The following is a 16,816-nucleotide window of genomic DNA, read 5'->3' on the forward strand; positions in this document are numbered from 1 at the left end:
CAGCAGTCTCAGATGGCGAGGTGAGGCCACCCTGCTCTGACAGGAACGAAGATGCTTGCTCAGAAATCTCCCCTGCCTATGGCAGGCAGGCAGGCAGGCAGGCAGGCAGGCAGGCAGGGGAGACTCACTGAGAGTCTAGCACAGATTCCTCCTCTGTGTGCCTGTGGGTTGTGATACTTTCTACAGGGGGTGATTTTTCTCTACTGCAACCCAAAGTCTAACCCATATACTTGGCACTCTGTATACATGCAAGGAAGGGGGAAATACATTCATCTGCTGCTGTGTGATTTTTTTTCATCTCTCTGAGGTGTTTTTTTTTTTTTTTTTTTTGAAAAAAGGAAACATTTTTGAGATGGAACATGATGGTAAAGACAACATAGTAGGAAAGGAAGGCTCCCTAGTCAGTTGCCAAGGGCTTATTCCTGCAACCCTAGCTACTTAAGAGCTTGAGATCACAAAGATCATGGTTCAAAGCCAGCCCAGGCAGAAAAATCCATGAGATTCCATCTCCAAGTCACCAGCAAAAAAGCAAGACTGGAGTTGTGGCTCAAGTGGTTAAGCACCAGCAGAACAAGCAAGCTGAGCAAGTGCAAAGCCCTCAGTTTAAACCCAGGTACTTGCAAAATTTATTAAATAAATAAATGGAGGTCGCAGGGGAGTCTTGTAGATGTGATTAAGGGTCCTCAGAGAGATGGGGGGATTATCCTGGATTATCTGGGTGCCTGGAATGTGATCACAAGGGAAGAGGCAAGAAGGTCATGGGAGGAAGGGTAACAAGAGGAGCTTTTGTTTTCTTCCCTTTTCTGGCTTTTGCAGGTCACCAAGGGGCCATTCATCAAAAAATGTATGCATGGGAGAGAGCAAGGGAATGGGTGACATTGTCCACAGAGACTGAATTTTTGTTGGTCTTTACCTAATTTACATTAACTGTTCTGTACCTACATCACCTTTATAATAACAATAAAAAGAAGGAAAGAAAGAAGGAAAAGTGCATGTAGCCTCCACCAGCCCAGAAACCTAAAGCCTAAAGGAGCAAACCCACCTTAGCTAGCTGACTCCCAGTCTGCACTCTGTCAGACAACCAGACCTCACCCACAGTGTTTAAGCACATCTGGATAACTAAGAAGGACGTCGCTGGGATTCTGACCCGAGATGATTGATCACCTCTGTGCACAAGGTGACTTTTCATGGTCTTATCAACCCAGGCTCCCCTCTGTCTCCATGGAAGCCCAGCTCCGTCCCCTCTCTCCTGATCTTCCTCTCAGTCCTTTCTCTGCCATCCAAAAGCACTAATTCCTTGCATGGGTGTACTTTCTTCACAGGGTCCAGTCTTGGCCCCCACCCCTAAAACAATCTAAAAGCATAATCAGGGCTTCCAGATCCTCTACCACCTGAGCCACACCCTTTGGTCCTTTTTGCCTTGGTTGTTTTGGAGGTTGGGTCTTCCTTTAGAATCTGGCCAGCCTGTCCTGGGATTCTCTTACTTGTACTTTCCTTGCAGTGAGAATGACAGATGCATGCCACTGCAACCAGCCCAGCCATTGGCTGAAATGGAGACTCTCTCCTTCCCTCTTTCCCTCTCTCATTCTCTCCCTCCCTCCCATTCCTCATCAAGTGCAGGTGTGCGCGTGCGTGCATGCGTGTGTGTGTGTGTGTGTGTGTGTGTGTGTGTGTGTGTGTGTGTGTGTGTGTTGGGCTTGAACTCAAGGACTAGGTTCTGTCCCTTAGCCTTTTAGTTCAAGGCTGATACTATACCACTTGAGGCACAGCTCCACTTTAGGCTTTTCTGTGGTTAATTAGAAATAAGAGGTCTAGGCCAGGCATGGTGACTCACACCTGTGATCCTAGCTACTCAGGAGGCTGAGATCTGAGGATCAAAGTTCAAAGCCAGCCTGGGCACAAAAGGACCTGAGACTCTTATCTCTAATTCACCTATAGAAAACAGGACATGGGGCTTGGCTCAAGGGTAGGGGGGTAGCCTTGAGCTGAAGTGCACAGGGACAGTGCCCAGGTCGAGTTCAAGCCCCATGACCCACCAAAAAAGAAAGAAAGAAAGAAAGAAAGAAAGAAAGAAAGAAAGAAGGAAAGAAAGAAAGAAAGAAAGAAAGAAAGAACGTGAGACTCATCTCTAATTAATCAGTAGAAAATAGGAAGTGGGGGTATGGCTCATGGGGTAGCCTTGAGCTGAAGAGCTCAGGGACAGAGCCCAGGCCCAGGGTTAAGTCCAATGACCTACAAAAAAGAAAAAGAAACAAGAAATAAGAGGTCTTTATGGACTTTTCTGCCCTGGATGGCTTTGAACTATAATCCCCAGATCTCAGACTCCTGAGTAGCTAAGGTCATAAGTATGAGTCACTGGCACCTGGCTAAGATGGAGTCTCTTGAATATCTTTTTCCCTCTGTGGCTGCCCTTACATCATGATCTTCTATCTCTACCTCTCAAGCAGCTAGGATAACAGGTATGAGCCATTGGACCCAACTAATAAGCCTCCTTTAAACTGCAGCCCTGGGTAGGGGTTGGTGTCTTGTCTCACATAGCTGTTATCACTGAATTCAAAACACATAAAGCCAAGTAAAAGAGCACTTGGTTAACATGCTTGAGGCCCTGGGGTTCCAGGCCTCAGCACCTAGGAGAAAACAACCTGTAGTTCCAACCCTTGAGAGGCTGAGATTCCTTCAGCTCAGGAGTTCAAGGCTAGCCTGGAAGCAACAAACAAACCATCTAAACCCAGAACTGGGGTTCTTGGCATTGTTTCTTATTTTCCCTAGAGTGGGCCCTGGGATCCTCTTGTGGGGAGTTAGCTTCTGTGGAGGAACTTCTTCTGATGACATTCCTTGAAGTAGGCCTACCTGTGAATTCTTCCCAGGAGACGATGAAAGCAAGACTAGGGTGGGGCTGGAGGACCCTACATCATCCATCTAATATTTTACCTCCAACTGTGATGGCAGTCATTATTGGGGAGGGGAGTGTTAAACACTTTACAACCTTACAGCGTCTAATCACCTCCTGGGAAGATTGGATAAAACAAATCATCCCAACACAGGCTGCAAAAGAGCAAACGTGGCTCCCTCAGCAAGTTCACTGCCTTGCCACAGCCACCTAGTTGGCACCAAGGTTCCAGCTTTGAAAACCAGGTCTGTCCCTGTCAGAATCGAAGCTTAAAAGAAGCTGAAAGAAGCTAGGACCCAACATCTGTCTTGCTCTGACAGGGCACAGGGTGAGCCGTGGCCTGGCCCAGTTGGAAGAGTTCAGAGCAGGCCTTGTCATCTATCACAGGAGCTTAGGAACCTGGACAAGTGACTGAACCACTCTGCACTGGCTTCCTCATCCAGAAAGTGTGTTGAGCACACATCACAGAGGCCACCAGGATGCATGGAGTGGTGAGGAAAAAGGAGGTCAGTACCTGGCACAAGGGAAAAGCACTTGACCTTGCATAAGGTCTCAGTTGCACAGGAAGAACCTGAGCTTTTGAGGAGTCACTCAGAGCTCTCACCCTCAGAAAGGGACAAATAGAGCAGCCCTCAACATGGCTATATGATGGGGCCCCGTGGGGACAGAGTATAGTGGAGGAATCCTGTTCCCAAACAGGTATGCCTGGACCCAAGCTCGGGGAGTGGAAGCCTGGCAGGGGGGGGGGGAATGTCTGTAAGTTAATGGGTTCATTCACTTAAGTCACTCAACATTCCTCTGCATAAAATCTGTCAGTGACTTCCTCCTTCAAGTACTAGGATCCAGTCCAAACGCCCTGGCCCTGCATTACAGTCTAAAGTTAACATTTCTTATCTTCTTAAAATTCCACTTACCCACCAAGACCACCACTCCAGCCTCAGGGCCTTTGCATCTGCTATTCTTTCTGCAAATAATGCTCTCCCCATTTGGCTGTTTCCTGCTATTCGGGTGTTTGCTCAGACAAGACCTTCTCTTACTCAAGGAAGCCCTTTCCATCACTTCATCTGCTAATTTTCTTCCCAGCACACCCTTTCTCCTGGCTAAAATGATCTTGTGTAATGCATCTGAGCATGCATCGGTCCTCCATGTCTCCCCACAGGCTGCAGCTGGAGGCGGCGGGCAGGGACCGCGCTGTGTGGATGGGTTTCTCAGCACCAGGGAGCGTGCCCCAGTAATAAAAGAAATTTGTCTGACTTAGGGAATTTTGAACCTAAACATGTTTCTCCAAAGAAATGGCTGCAGGTGAGAGCAGCGGGAGGTGGGGGGGGGACGGGATCTGCAGTCCTACCCCGATCGCTTCCCCCGCGGCTGGGCGTGGGAGCCCTTCCGAGCCGCCACGGCGCCCACCGCAAAGCCTCCCCGCCCCCTCCCCGGCCCCCGGGCGGGGTGTGTGCAGTGGGGAGCGCGAGCCACCAGGGGGTGCTATCGGGGCGCGCACGGCCCACCTGGCGCCCGGGGCCGCGAGCGAGCGAGCGAGCGCAGCCAGGCCGCCCGGGAACTTTTTTCCTCGCGCTCCGGCTCTCCGGCTCCCCCCTCCCCGCGCGTCGCTCGCTCGCCCGCCCGCCCGCCCGCCGGCTCTTCCTGTGCGGAGGGGATCCCATTTCCCCGCGGCTCCCGCGGACACCAGGCAGGGCCGGGCCGGCCCCCCGCGCCGCCCGCGCCGCCCGCGCCCCGCGCCCCGCACCCCGCGCCCCGGTCGCCGCCCCCGCCCGCGGCGGGGCTCCGAAAGGCCGCTCGGAGAACGAGGCGGCGGCCAGGGCGAGGGGCGAGCCGAACAGGCCGCCCTGCCCGGCGCTCGGAGGGGGCGCCGCGGCCCACCCTCCTTTCTGCCCGGTCACCGGCCGGCCGGGCCGCCGCGCCCTGACCTCCCCAATGGCCACCCGGGCCTCCGGGCCGCGAAGTCGTCGCGCCAGAAGCCGGGCCCCCGAGTGAGCGCGGGCGCTGAGGTGAGCAGCGGGCGCTGGGGCTGCCCCGGAACGCGGCCGCGGGGTGGGCACGGCGCGGGGCGGCGAGGTGCGCGGGGGCGAGCGCGCGCGTGGGGCGGGGATGCGGAGCGTGTGGGGTCAGCGCTTTGTGTGGTGCGGGGTGGGGGGTGCGCGAGGTCACCGGCGGCCGTCCGGGGAGCTGCAGGGTGGGGGCGCCCTGCGCCGCGGCCGCAGGTCTTCTGGAAGGCTGCAGAGGGGGTGGGCGCCAGACGCGAGGGCCGAGCGCGGCCGTGGGCTCTGCGTGCGCCCGGGCGCCGAAGGCTGGCCGAGCGTGGGGTAGGGACGCGGGGGCCCGTCGAGCGTTTCCAGGGGCGGGGGGGGCGGGGAGCCGACCCGGCGGTGCGTGACCCGCGCGTGGGAGCCGGGGCCGGCCGCCAGGGCCGTGAGCGGCGAGCTGCGGCGCGGGGCTCCCCGCGGTCTCCGTCCGGGCCTGTGAGCAGGCCCCGTGCCCGGGCAGGAAGCGGCCCCGCCGCGACCCGGGGAGCTCGACGGCGGCCGAGGCGCGGGGGCTCGCGGGCCGGTTGAGGGTGACGTCACGGGCCGGAGCACCGGACACGCGAGTCCAGTGCCCTCCGGACCGCAGCGCGGCAGCCAGGCCCGCGGCCCCCGCGCTTCCTTTCGAGGCTGGAGCGCCCCCCCCCCACCCGCGCCTTTGGAGACTGGGGAACCTCAGGGAGGAAGACTTGGGGGATCCAAGCGCGGCCGGGTGGAGGGACGAGGGGCTCGGCGGGACGTGGGGGTGACATTCGGAGCTTTGATCGCGCCGGGAGGCCTTCAAGGAGGGGCGCGAGGGAAGCGAAACTCCAGCCAGGCCCCAGGTGGCGGCGGCCCGGCTTCCTGGGGTGCCTGCGTTCCCAGCGAGCGGTTTCCCGTGCTGAGGTTCTCGGTCCTGCTCCACACCCACAGCGGGAGCTGGAGTGAGGGCCCGAGCCCTGCCCTCCTCCCGGGAGTCCTCGATTGCGACAAGCTGTCGGTCTCAGGCTCTCGGATGCGGAAAACCCGAGTGGAACAATGCGCTATCGAGGGGGCTGCGCGCCTGCATGGCGGACCCGGGCCGGTGCTTCCCCGCCTCCGACGCGGCTGCAGCAGGCAGAGAGCTACAGGGACCCAGGCAGGACTTGCATGGTTCCCTTCCACCCGAAGCACACACACACACACACACACCCTTGATTTCTTTTCCACCCGAAGCGTGTGTGCGAACACACAAACACAGACACCCTTGATTTCTTTTCCACCCGAAACACACACACACACACACACCCTTGATTTCTTTTCCAAGGCAGTGTTGGCGTGTTGAGAATTCAAGGGCATTACATCTGGTTGCAATCCAGTTTCATGCCGCTGCCTGGCTGTTAAGACCTCGCGCTGACGTCAGAGCAGGGGAATTACTTCTTTTTATTTTATCTTTTTTTAGATGTCTGCTGTCCCGGGAAGGGGAGGTGGGAGTGGGTCAGGCGAGCATTGATGTGGAGGCGCCAGAAGAGCAATGGGAGCCCAGAGCTAGAGGCTCTGCTTTCTCTTTGCTCTGCCAACTTGCTCCATTTCTCCACACAAATCTCTCTCTGCTCCTGTCAGGCCCACTTCGGGTGGGGAAACTGCTCAGTGAAGGCCCCTGACGACTTAACTGCACAGCTGTGTTTTCAGAGTCTTCCCCTAAGATGTGGCCCTCGGGACCTGCAGACGGGAGAGTAATCTTCAAGTTTCCCACCCCTCCCCCGCCCAGTGGGGGGGGGGGCTACGTGAGACACAGGGCAGCCTCACCCCTGAAATCTGGCCAGATTCTTTCTCAGTCAGAGGCCCTGAAAAGGAGAGAAGGGTGTGTAGGGTGATCTAGGCCTCAGAAAACAGCTAGGTTGTGGACAAACTGTGGCCTTCCTGGCAGCCAGGCACCCTGTGGCTTTTGCAGAGAAGGAACTTTACTGCTCCAGAATCATCTGTACTCCCACTGGACCCTGAAGCCCTCAGGAGCCGAGCTGGGCCCCTGTCTTACTCCTTGTTAGGTCTCCACAGCATAGGCTAGCAGCTCTAAAGCTCTTGCCAGTGACCTCCAGTCTAAACTGCATTTTAGGTCACAGTACCATTCACACTCACAAAAACAAAAGCTTGGTGAATAACTCCTCTGCTATGTGTGCTGGTCTGTGACACTTTCTGTTTCAGTCTATTGATCTAAAACACACACACACACACACACACACGTTGCAACCCACCAGTGATTTCACAGCCCACTCTGGATCACATCCTGAGTTGGGAGGGGGGAAGGGAATTTAAAAAAACAAAAAGGAGGGGCCTGGGAGCCTAGCCTAGTGGTAAAGTGTTCACCTAGCATGAACAAAGCTCTGGGTTCAATTCCTGGGTACCTCATACACAGAAAAAGCCTGAAGTGGTGCTGTGGCTCAAGTGGCAGAGCGCAAGCAAAATGTGTCCAAGGACAGTGCCCAGGCCCTGAGTTCAAGCCCCATGACTGGCAAAAAAAAAAAAAAAAAAGAAAGAAAAAAAGAAAGGAAGCCTAGGAAATGGCTCAAATGATAACTGAGTTCCTAACAATGGTCTTTTCTCCTTGCTCAGAAAACCTATGGATAGATGTGTTCTTATTAAGGAAAAGGCAAACAACACATATGAAAGGAAAGTCACAGCTAGAAGCTGGTAGCTCATATCAATAATGGTAGCTACTTAGGAGGCTGAGATCTAAGGATCATGATTCCAAACAAGTCCAGTCAGGAAAAATAGATGACACTCTTGTAGCCAGTGATGATTCACCAGAAAAACGGGAAGTAGAGCTGTGCTGCAAAGTGGTAGAGTGCTAGCCTTGAGAAAAAAGAAAGAAAGAAAGGAAAGAAGGAAGGAAAAAAGGAAAGTCACCCTTCTAGCATAGGTGTGCCCAGTTAAGACACCTTAAAAGTATCCTTCCAGAAGTGCTATTTAATGTATACGTGTATCCCGTGTGCAAATATATAGTTTGCTTTTTTCTCAAATGAAAACATTCCATAGGGCTCTCGTTCTGTAACTTCCTTTTCCTCTCCATTGTCTGGGAGGAGAGCATGGTAAAGTGATTTAGGACAAGGTTCTGGGTTGACCCCTGACTCTACCCACTCCTGAAGGAGCTATTTACCTTTCTGGGTCTCAGTGCTTCCATCTGTACAATGTTGCTGGGCTCCAGGGACTAGAGATTGAATGGGTTTAACGAACCCACAGTGCCTCTCCTAAAAATGGCTTTGGCTGTATTATCTCTGTTCTTCAACCAGGTGCCTCTGCTATTGGTGTGGATGGGTCATTTTGTGGCTCCCCAGGGGAAGAGTAGGTACCTGGATGCCAGACCTGCAGGGAACAGGGGCACAGGGACGGTCCAAGAACTGTCTTCAAAGCCCTGTGCTTCATGCCAAGGTCCAAGCATAAAACATCCCTACACCAACCTGCTTCCTGAAGGTCATAGCCCAGGGATTGGTGATGGAGACCCAGGTAATAGCTGAAGCTTTGTTGGAGAGTATTGTCGAAGAGTGGATAGGTGCACAGGTGCCCCAGGCACAAGCAGGGAAGAGGGAGAAGGGCTGTTCTGGGAGTAAGAACATACCCGGCCAGCCAGTCTTTGGAGACTGGTAGGGACGTGGCTTGTGTGTTGAGGGCCAAGAGGGAAGGACTTGGCTGAGAAAAGATTCTGGCAGGAGAGACTGGCTGGTGGCCAGAGCCTCCTCTTCGGCCTCCCTGCCTCCAACCTGCCCCCTCTGAGGTATGGTTGTAAGTGATCTTTCTAACTACCATCAGATGCCTTGGAGCTCGTGCTGCCTTGTGAACTGAGGCCCTGCTCTGATCCCTCCCTGTTTCCAAAGCCCCCTCTGGCCTCTGCCAGCTCTGCCCCTTCACTCCCACCTTTTCTGAAGGAAGGGCAGCCATCTGCATTTGGGCTTCTGTGCCTTAGTCTGGACTGCCCCTTCTACCTGGGGTGCCCTTCGGTTGCCTCCCTGCCTCTCCAGACTCAAACGTTTGTCCTGCTGCTGCTGCTGCCTCCCCCTTCTCTTCCTCCTTCTCCTCTTCCCCCCTCCTCTTCCTCCCCCTCTCCCCCTCCTCCGACCTCCAAGGCAGAGTGAGTCATTTCCCTTTGTCTGTACCGTGGAATTATCGGCACTTCTGTCAGCGTGTCCTCCCCACGAGGCTGGAGCCTCAGCCTGAAAGCAGCTCTTCTCCGACCTAGCGCCTAGGGTGAGGCCTGGAACCCAGGACACCCAGAGACGCTTCCTGGTGGGAGGGCCAGGTGAGGTGGAGAGGGTGAGAAACAAGGTGTTCATTCTGAGGCATTTTGTTGGGGGGGGGTACTTTTGATCTTCAGCAGGGGGCACCATGTCTGTGCGGATTCTTTGCTGTCATGCTGTCACACTGTCACACAAGGGGATGCAAGGGAGGGGGCTGCCCAGCTTTGAGGCCCAGCTCCCAGAGGGGGCTGGGAGAAACTGGCTCATCCTGTTTCTCTGGGGATTGAGGCAAGCTGAGTGGTGCCCCATTCTGGTGGGTCACTGGGGATCCAAGATCGGAATGTGACACCAGGGAGGCGGGGGAGGCAGGCTAGGGGGGCTGGCCTGCTGGAGGTACAGGCTGGGGCCTGGCTGGCTGGCACAGGCCAGAGTTTGCTCTACTAGTCAGGAACCCGTGTGTGTGTGTGTGTGTGTGTGTGTGTGTGTGTGTGTGTGTGTGTGTACGTGTGCGTGTGTGTTAGAGTGGAGGAGACTGGTGAGGGAATGAGCTTTGGTGGGAGGTAGAGGAGTGGTAAGAAGGGGAAAGAGATGGTTATGTTCTTTGTAGACTGGGATGCCTAGGGTCTGGAAAGAAGCAGCCAGGTGCCCCCAGGGTCCTGGTGACATTGAATGGTCCTCCATTCTTTTCTTTCTGTATTTGGTCAGCACTTTTGCTATGCTTACCCCTGCCCCAGACATGAGCAGGTCTATGGCCCTGCCTTCAAGGCCTTGAGGTCCAGGCACTGGTAGACAATAAACATCCAGTGTCAGTTTGGGTCGTGGAGAGTCTGGAAGAGTCTCATTGGAGGAGGGAAATGCCTCACCAGAGCCCAGCACCATGGTGTGTGGGGGTTGGGAAGTTAGGCTGGCTCCCCCATGCCCCGAGGTTCACTGTGATCTGGATCAGGACAGATGGACTGTGGGTCTGCCTATCACTGGTTCATGGTGGGGGTGGAGAGGACTGGGGGGACAAGACTCAGTAGCACCTATTGTGAGGGCTTGAAAGAGGGGAACATGCAGAGGGTGCAGTCTCCTCTCTCAGGTTCACTCCTTGGAGACTGAAGGGTTGGAATAGTGGAGCTATGAATTCAGAATCTGGAAAGGGACTGACTTCCAGCCTCTGAGTCTGGCAAGCAGCCTTCTCTCTCTGAGCTTGAGTCTCCTGTCAAAATGCAGAAACATCAGTTGTTGTAAGCATGAAGTTGATGACATGCTCCCTGTGTTTTGTGATCTGGAAAGCAAAGAGGCTTCGGATCATAAACACAGATTTTCGGTTAGGCCAGCCTGGTTCAAATCCTGGGATCAGCTGCCTCGTTTTCCTCCCTTTTAAAATGGGCCTAAGGAGAGGCCCTTGGTTGTTCTTGCACCACACTCCCTGTATTTGTTTGTGCCCCTGTTCCAGCACTGGGAATCAAATCCAGATGCCTCCCTCTTCCCAGACCTCCAACCCCTCCTAGGTGAGAACACTACCTCTGAGATACAGAGGTAGTGCTGTTACTCTTATTACTAAAGGGCTTTGCAAATGGGAGAGATAACAGTGATTAATCCTTTCACTTTGAAGCTAGGTCACCGCTAAGCCTCACCTGCAGCAATAGTGGCCAGAACAAAGAGTTTGTGGCTTGTTTCTTTTTTAGTTGGTGGGGACTGGTACCTAGAGTGTACCCTTCAGACACTGGACAAATGAGAATGGCCGGTTTTCTGGCCAGAGTTTTTATGTCCAGAAGGGACTTCACCCTAGTGGTGGGAGTGGTCCCTGAGAAAGCAGCTTGTGTTTCAGTGGTGCCATTACTGCCAACTAATTCATTCATAAATCACATGCTAAGCACCTAGTGTATGCAGGGTGCTGAGAGACCAACCATAAATGGGATGTATTCTGAAGCAGCCTCATGGATTCATATTTGGGTTTTGAACTGGGACTGCCTGGGTTCCGATCCTGGTTTTTAACTACTTAACTAGCTAGGGCTATTTTATTTTCTCCACTAAGTTGGCTCGTATTGTAAATCTGGGAAAGTAATTGCCCCTTCCTAACTGGGTTGCTGGGAGAGTTTATATGTAGAACTTGTTATGTATGTAGAAAGTGCTTGAGAGGCCAGGCACTAATGGCTTATGCCTGTAATCCTAGCTATTCAGGAGGCTGAGCTCTGTGGACTGGGTTCAGAGCCAGCCAGAGCAGGAAAGCCCATGAGACTCTTATCTCCACTTAACCCAGTAAAAAACCAGAAGCAGAGCTGAGGCTCAAGTGATAGAGCTCTATCCTTCAGTGAAGAAGCCAGGCAGGACAGCAAACCCTAGTGCATGTGCACACACACGCACACACACAGATATATTAAAGAGGACTGGGTGCATGTTTCAAATGGTGGAGTGCCTACCTAGCAAGCATGAGGCCCTAAATTCAGACCCCCAAAGAAGGCCTTGCCTTCTCTCACTTCTCTCATTTTTCTTTCTGCTCTGAGAACCTCACAGAGCTGCTTGGTGCTGAGGAAAGTCTGTTGCAGGGGGAATCAATGGGACCCCTCCTGTGTGAGGGCAGGTATCTGAAAAAGGGGTGACTGCCCTGGGCCCTGGTGGAGCAATCTCACTCCTGCCTTGACCACCTGGAGCAGGCCCTCTGTTCAGGTGGGCGAGTGATAGGAAGTCCTCATGAAAGGACTAACCCTGCCAGGTACCAACTGGGTTTGAGACTCGCAGAAGGAATTCAATCTCTAGTGTGGAAACTGGAAATGGTTTCTGATTGACACCCACTCAGTTGGTAGAGGCCACTACCCCAGTTCTTTGTATACTTGTGCAGGTCCCTCTAACTCCCAGCCTGTTTCCCCATCTACCAAATGCCGAACCATCACCGTTACATACTTTTGGCAAGGGGATCAAATGACAGAAGGTCTTGAAAGCGCTCAGGCAAAGTGCTTAGTGAATTTACCTATTAATAAGAATTCTCAGCCAGGCGCCAGCAGCTCATGCCTGCAATTCTAGCTACTCAGGAAGCTGAGATCTGAGAATTGTCGTTGGAAGCCAGCCCAGGCAGGTCAGTCCAGGAGACTCTTTATTTATAGCTAATCACTGAAAAAGCCAGAAGTGGTATGCTGTGGCTCAAAGTGGTAGAGTACTAGCAAGTCTTGAGTAAAAGGAGCCCAGGGATGGCACCGAGGCCCAAAGTTTGAGCCCCAGGACTGGCAAAAAAGGGGGAGTACTCAGAAAATGTGAAGTAAAACCTTTCTGAAGGAGTCCTAGGAGCTACTGTTTCTTAAGATGCAGAGTCAGCTATGAAGCTACCCAGTAAGACAGAGAAACATTACAGTGACTTGAGACACTGTGGCCCAGAGAAATGTTACCGCTAGAGAGCATGGTGATCAGTAGTCCAGACTTGGGTAGGGAAGTAGCTTTCAGGCTGTTGTTCTGTGACATTTTGATAATGATCCCTTCTGCAAATGTTAGGACCACTGACCACTGACACAAAGCTGGAGTCACATGGACTTGCTTACTTGAAGCTTCTGATCTGATAGGAAAAATGAAATTTGTACACAGTTAGGGTAGGTGGTAACATTAAATCCACCTATTCTACTGGGGGTGTGACACAAGTGGTAGAGTGGGTGTCTACCTTGCAAAAGGCCCTGGCTTTTTCTCTGTTCTGTTAGAGGGAGGTAGAGTCACGAATTGGCTCCTTCAGGGCGCACTGTCCAGGCTGTGGAGCAGTGGCTCTCTGTCCAGCTTCCTTGAGGGTCATTTGAATTGTGTCTGGAGGGAAGGGCTGCTGGCATCCAGCCGAGAGGCTAGAGAAAATAGGGAACCCTACAGTGCACAGGCCAGTCTCCACTACAGCAAATCCAAGATGTTCTGGGCCAAGGACTAGCATGCTATGCTTGGAGAAGCAGTAGTAGCCAAGGGCTGTAGTCCTGCTTTCTGGAAGCGGTCAGTCTGGTGGGCAAGCTGGATGGCAGCAAGGATTACATAGTAAGCATGCTCACATCTGGTTGCTTGTGACTGCTGGGAGCTTAGAAGGAAAGTGCAGAGTGTGCAGGCACAGCCTTTCAGGAGGTCTTCTAGCCCAGGGTCCAGCCCAAGTAAAGGCTCAGAGGCAGGATCTGCTGGTGCAGGCGGACTGCTGGAGATTTGGTGTATGTCTGAGAGATACCCCAAAACACCCAGCCTTAGGGAAACCAAGAAACGAGTTTCCAGAGGTAAGAAGTTAAAAGGGAAGGAACTACAACTCCCAGCATGCTGTGCTGTGGATACTTGGTCAGGGGTCACAGGTGCTACCCCTGCCTAGGACCCTGCTTTTTTTACTTGCATCCCTATGATAGGTGGGAGAAAGAAGAGGAAGAACAATATTTTCATTTCAAACACAGATTGGGGTGGAGGGTGAGAAGCAATCCAGTTTATGAAATCTTTGAGACAAGCACAGAAAATCCCCCACTGTGGCCCAAAATAGCACTGAAAACAGATGTTTTGCCAAATCAGACTGGATTGAGTGACTCGCGCTTCTCAAGTCCAGCAGGATGTGGACAGAGTTGGCTTTGTTCCCTCGGGGTGACACTGCCCCCTGTGTCCCTTGCCCTGGCAAATTAAACCGAGAGGCCTTGGACTCCAGGGCAGGACAGGAATCTGGGTAGCTTAGCATGGCAGCTGTGGTCTCTGCCCACCCAAGGTTTCCAGAGTAGCACAAGACCAGCTGGTGAAAAGCAAAGGCGCAGGGGGCTTGGTTCTTCTAGTAAGTAACTGTCTTACTCTGTATGCTGAGAAGCATCATGGAGAAAAGCCATCATTTAATGAATGCCTACTGCGATAGGGATTGGGTGGTCATCCCCCAGCCTTATTAACGGTTCTATATGGATTTTCCAAGGCGCTGAAGCTCAGAGAGGTTAAGTGACCTGCTTGAGGTCACATAGCAACCAAGGAACAGAGGTGGGATTTGAGATCACATCTGTAGGGCTCCAACGTTAACTTGAACCTGCTGCTCATTCCCTCATACTAGTCATTATCCATTTAGGAGATAACCACTGATCACCAAGTTAAACTATGATGTGGTAGGAAAAAAATTAAGGTTGGAGTCAGCTAGCCTTGAGTTTGAATTCTGAGGGGGTAGCACCTCCTAGTTCTTCCGCTTTCTCATGGGTATAATCACACTTTCATCTGAGAATTTCCTCCTAGAGTATCTGCAGGGGTTAAACTGTGCCTGGAAAGGGAAGAGGGAGGCCCCAGGGAGGTGAGGACCTGCCCTGGGCCACCCAGTGTGGCAGGGTGCAATAAAAGAGCCCTGGGTGGAGAAGCCAGGCCAGATTGCCTATCTCTGTGCCATATCAGTGTCAGGTTTCTTTATTTGAACGGGGAGAGAGGGCAGCCTCTGCTCTGCAGGTAGAGAAGCTGGTGTGGAACGCAGTGTTTGTTTTTCTTTGCCTGTGAGAGCCCTGTTTCAGCTCAGACTAACTGTAGGGCTTTTCAAGACAGTGCAGTGGGAGCCCTTGTCTGTACACTCTGGGGTGCCTGATAAGGTAGGGTGCATGTTTGGAGCGGGGACTGCCTAGATGGCTGCCCAAGGTGGTCAGTGAGAGGGCATTCACCTTCTCATGAGGTTCTCAATAGTCTGCAATCTCTTACCCTAGTGCCTGGGTCCCAGAAAGAGAAGGGGCAAGTGAGGGCTGTCCATCCTGGGCATCCTTATCGTCAAGTAGCCTGTGGGTTACTGAGAAGTCCCCGACAGCCTTGCTGATTATCAAAACAAGCCAAGCTCACAAAAGGAGCAGGGAGGCTGGCTAAGTCTGTCTGATCTCCTCCCCCTGCCCTAGGCATCTGTCCTGCTCCACCCAGCTGGCACCCTACATTCTGAGACATCAAGAAGGGGCTCCAAAGCCATTGTCTTCCGTCAGGCCACCCAGGCAAGGAACCCTCTACGGTGGGGAGGGAGATTCAAGGAAGATTGGGGTGGTCATGAGGCAGCATTTGCAGCAATGGCTGCCCCTCCTTCCCTTCAGCCTGGGCTAGAAAAGGACGCCTAGCCAGCAGGTAGTAGAGAAAGACATCGGATCCAGGGGGAGCAGCAGAGAAAGCAAACAAACAGGGCTTTGTGTGGCTGCAGATTGGCGGCTCAGAAGGGAAGTCAGGCTGTGGTAGGCAGGAGGGGGAGGAGGGATGCGAGGCCAGGCAATTGCTCAGGGCTAGAGATAGGTAGCTGGACCAACTCAGGCTGGGCAGCTGTGGAGAACAGGGAGTGCCATTACTGTGAGGACAGGCATTTAGAGGCACGGCCTGGCAAAGGCTCAGCTGCCACTTTGCTCCCAAGCAGATCTGGGCTTGTCTACCCACTTGATCCGCGCAGAACCGTCACAATTAGGACTCTGGTGGGGCCCAGTCAGTGTCAGTTTCCATCCAGGCTTGCTGCCACTAGCTGCTGAGAGAGCACAGGATAAGAGAGAATCTGGTTCTTCCTGGGCACCTCCATGGCTGGCCGGTTCTGCTGGGAGGGCTGGGACTTCTATTCAGAGCTGGGGACACTGGAGGGGGGGGATGATGCAGCCAGGCGGAGGGGCTACGGGTCTGCTGTGCAATAACAGATGGCTGGGGTGCTGTGAACAGGGGTGGCATCTGAGGCCCCCCGGCCTGGAGAACCAGGCTGCCCCTTCCCTCACTGGCAGAGTCAGACTGGATTTGGGATGGCAGCAGGTCTTCCTGCAGAGGTAGTAGTTAGGGGCCATCTTCTTTTGGAGGGTGTCATATGCTGGATGAGGAGCCCACTAGCAGCCCCCCCTCCGGGGGCTGGGCGGGTCGGCGCCCGGGCGAAGGCTTAGGTCGGAGCTGTCAGGCCAGACACGCAAGCAGCTTCACGGTCGCCCCCGGAGCCATTTCCTCTCCTCTCCCCGACCTCGAGAGAGGGCGGCGGGAGGGCAGACGCCCGCGCTTCCTGCCCGCCCACTTCGCTCCCTGCGCCCACTACCGCGGGGGTGCGGAGGCTGTACCCTCAAGTCATTGTCACCCCCTCTCTCCCAGTGGCGTCGGGCCCGCAGCCTCCAGGCCGGGAGGGGCCCGGAGCCTCGGCACCGCGGCCGCGCGGGGCGGGGGGGAAGAGGGGGAGAAGTCGGGAGGGGAGGCGGGGCGGGTGCTCGCGTCGCCATGGCAGCGCTGGGCCCGGCATGCTCCGCGCGGCGGGGCGGGGCTCATGAGGCTCCACCCCCTGCCGGGGCCTGGCCCCGGTTCCCGGAAGGCAGAGGCGGAGGAGGTGGTCGGTCGGCCTGGCTGTGGCTGCCCCTCCTGGGGCTACTGGGCCAACCGGGCATGCGCCTCTTCGCTCCCCTCCTCCACCTTGAGAGACTAAGTGGGGTCCTGCGTCGGTCGGCCTCGAGAAGCGGCTGCTGTAGGCCCGGGTAATGGAGGAGACTGGGGCCTTCATACCCACCCGCGATCCTGCCGCGTCAAGTGGAGGCCGCACCTCCTTGGCCCTCCAGTTCTGCCCTTCCTTAGGACTTGGCTGCGGCCCTCTACGGCTGCCCCCTGCCCGAGGGAAGGAGAGAGGATGACAAGGAGGGTGCACCCGCCCCTCCAGGCTTGGACCCTGCAGTCCCAGCCAGCCTCCCGCCAGGCCAGGAGCTCAGCACGGGCCTCGCCTAGTTGGCAGTAGTTGGCAGCCTTTGGGCTGTCTGGCCCGAAGGCACATTCCTACCTCCTGAGCC

At 54.5% G+C, this 16,816-nt stretch overlaps 1 protein-coding gene across 1 annotated transcript in view; it reads left to right on the forward strand.

The window, feature by feature from the left end:
* The first annotated feature begins 4,606 nt into the window (after positions 1-4,606).
* The window catches only part of Rai1 (retinoic acid induced 1), a 125,147-nt gene continuing 112,937 nt past the window's right edge, over positions 4,607-16,816 (forward strand). Inside the window, exon 1 of the mRNA XM_090349401.1 lies at positions 4,607-4,896. The gene's annotated coding sequence lies outside the window, so the exon portion shown is untranslated. The remainder of the gene's footprint in view (positions 4,897-16,816) is intronic.

The sequence above is a fragment of the Megascapheus bottae genome, chromosome 17, assembly GCF_031878675.1.
Source record: "Megascapheus bottae isolate mThoBot1 chromosome 17, mThoBot2.hap1, whole genome shotgun sequence".
Classification (NCBI taxonomy): domain Eukaryota; kingdom Metazoa; phylum Chordata; class Mammalia; order Rodentia; family Geomyidae; genus Megascapheus; species Megascapheus bottae.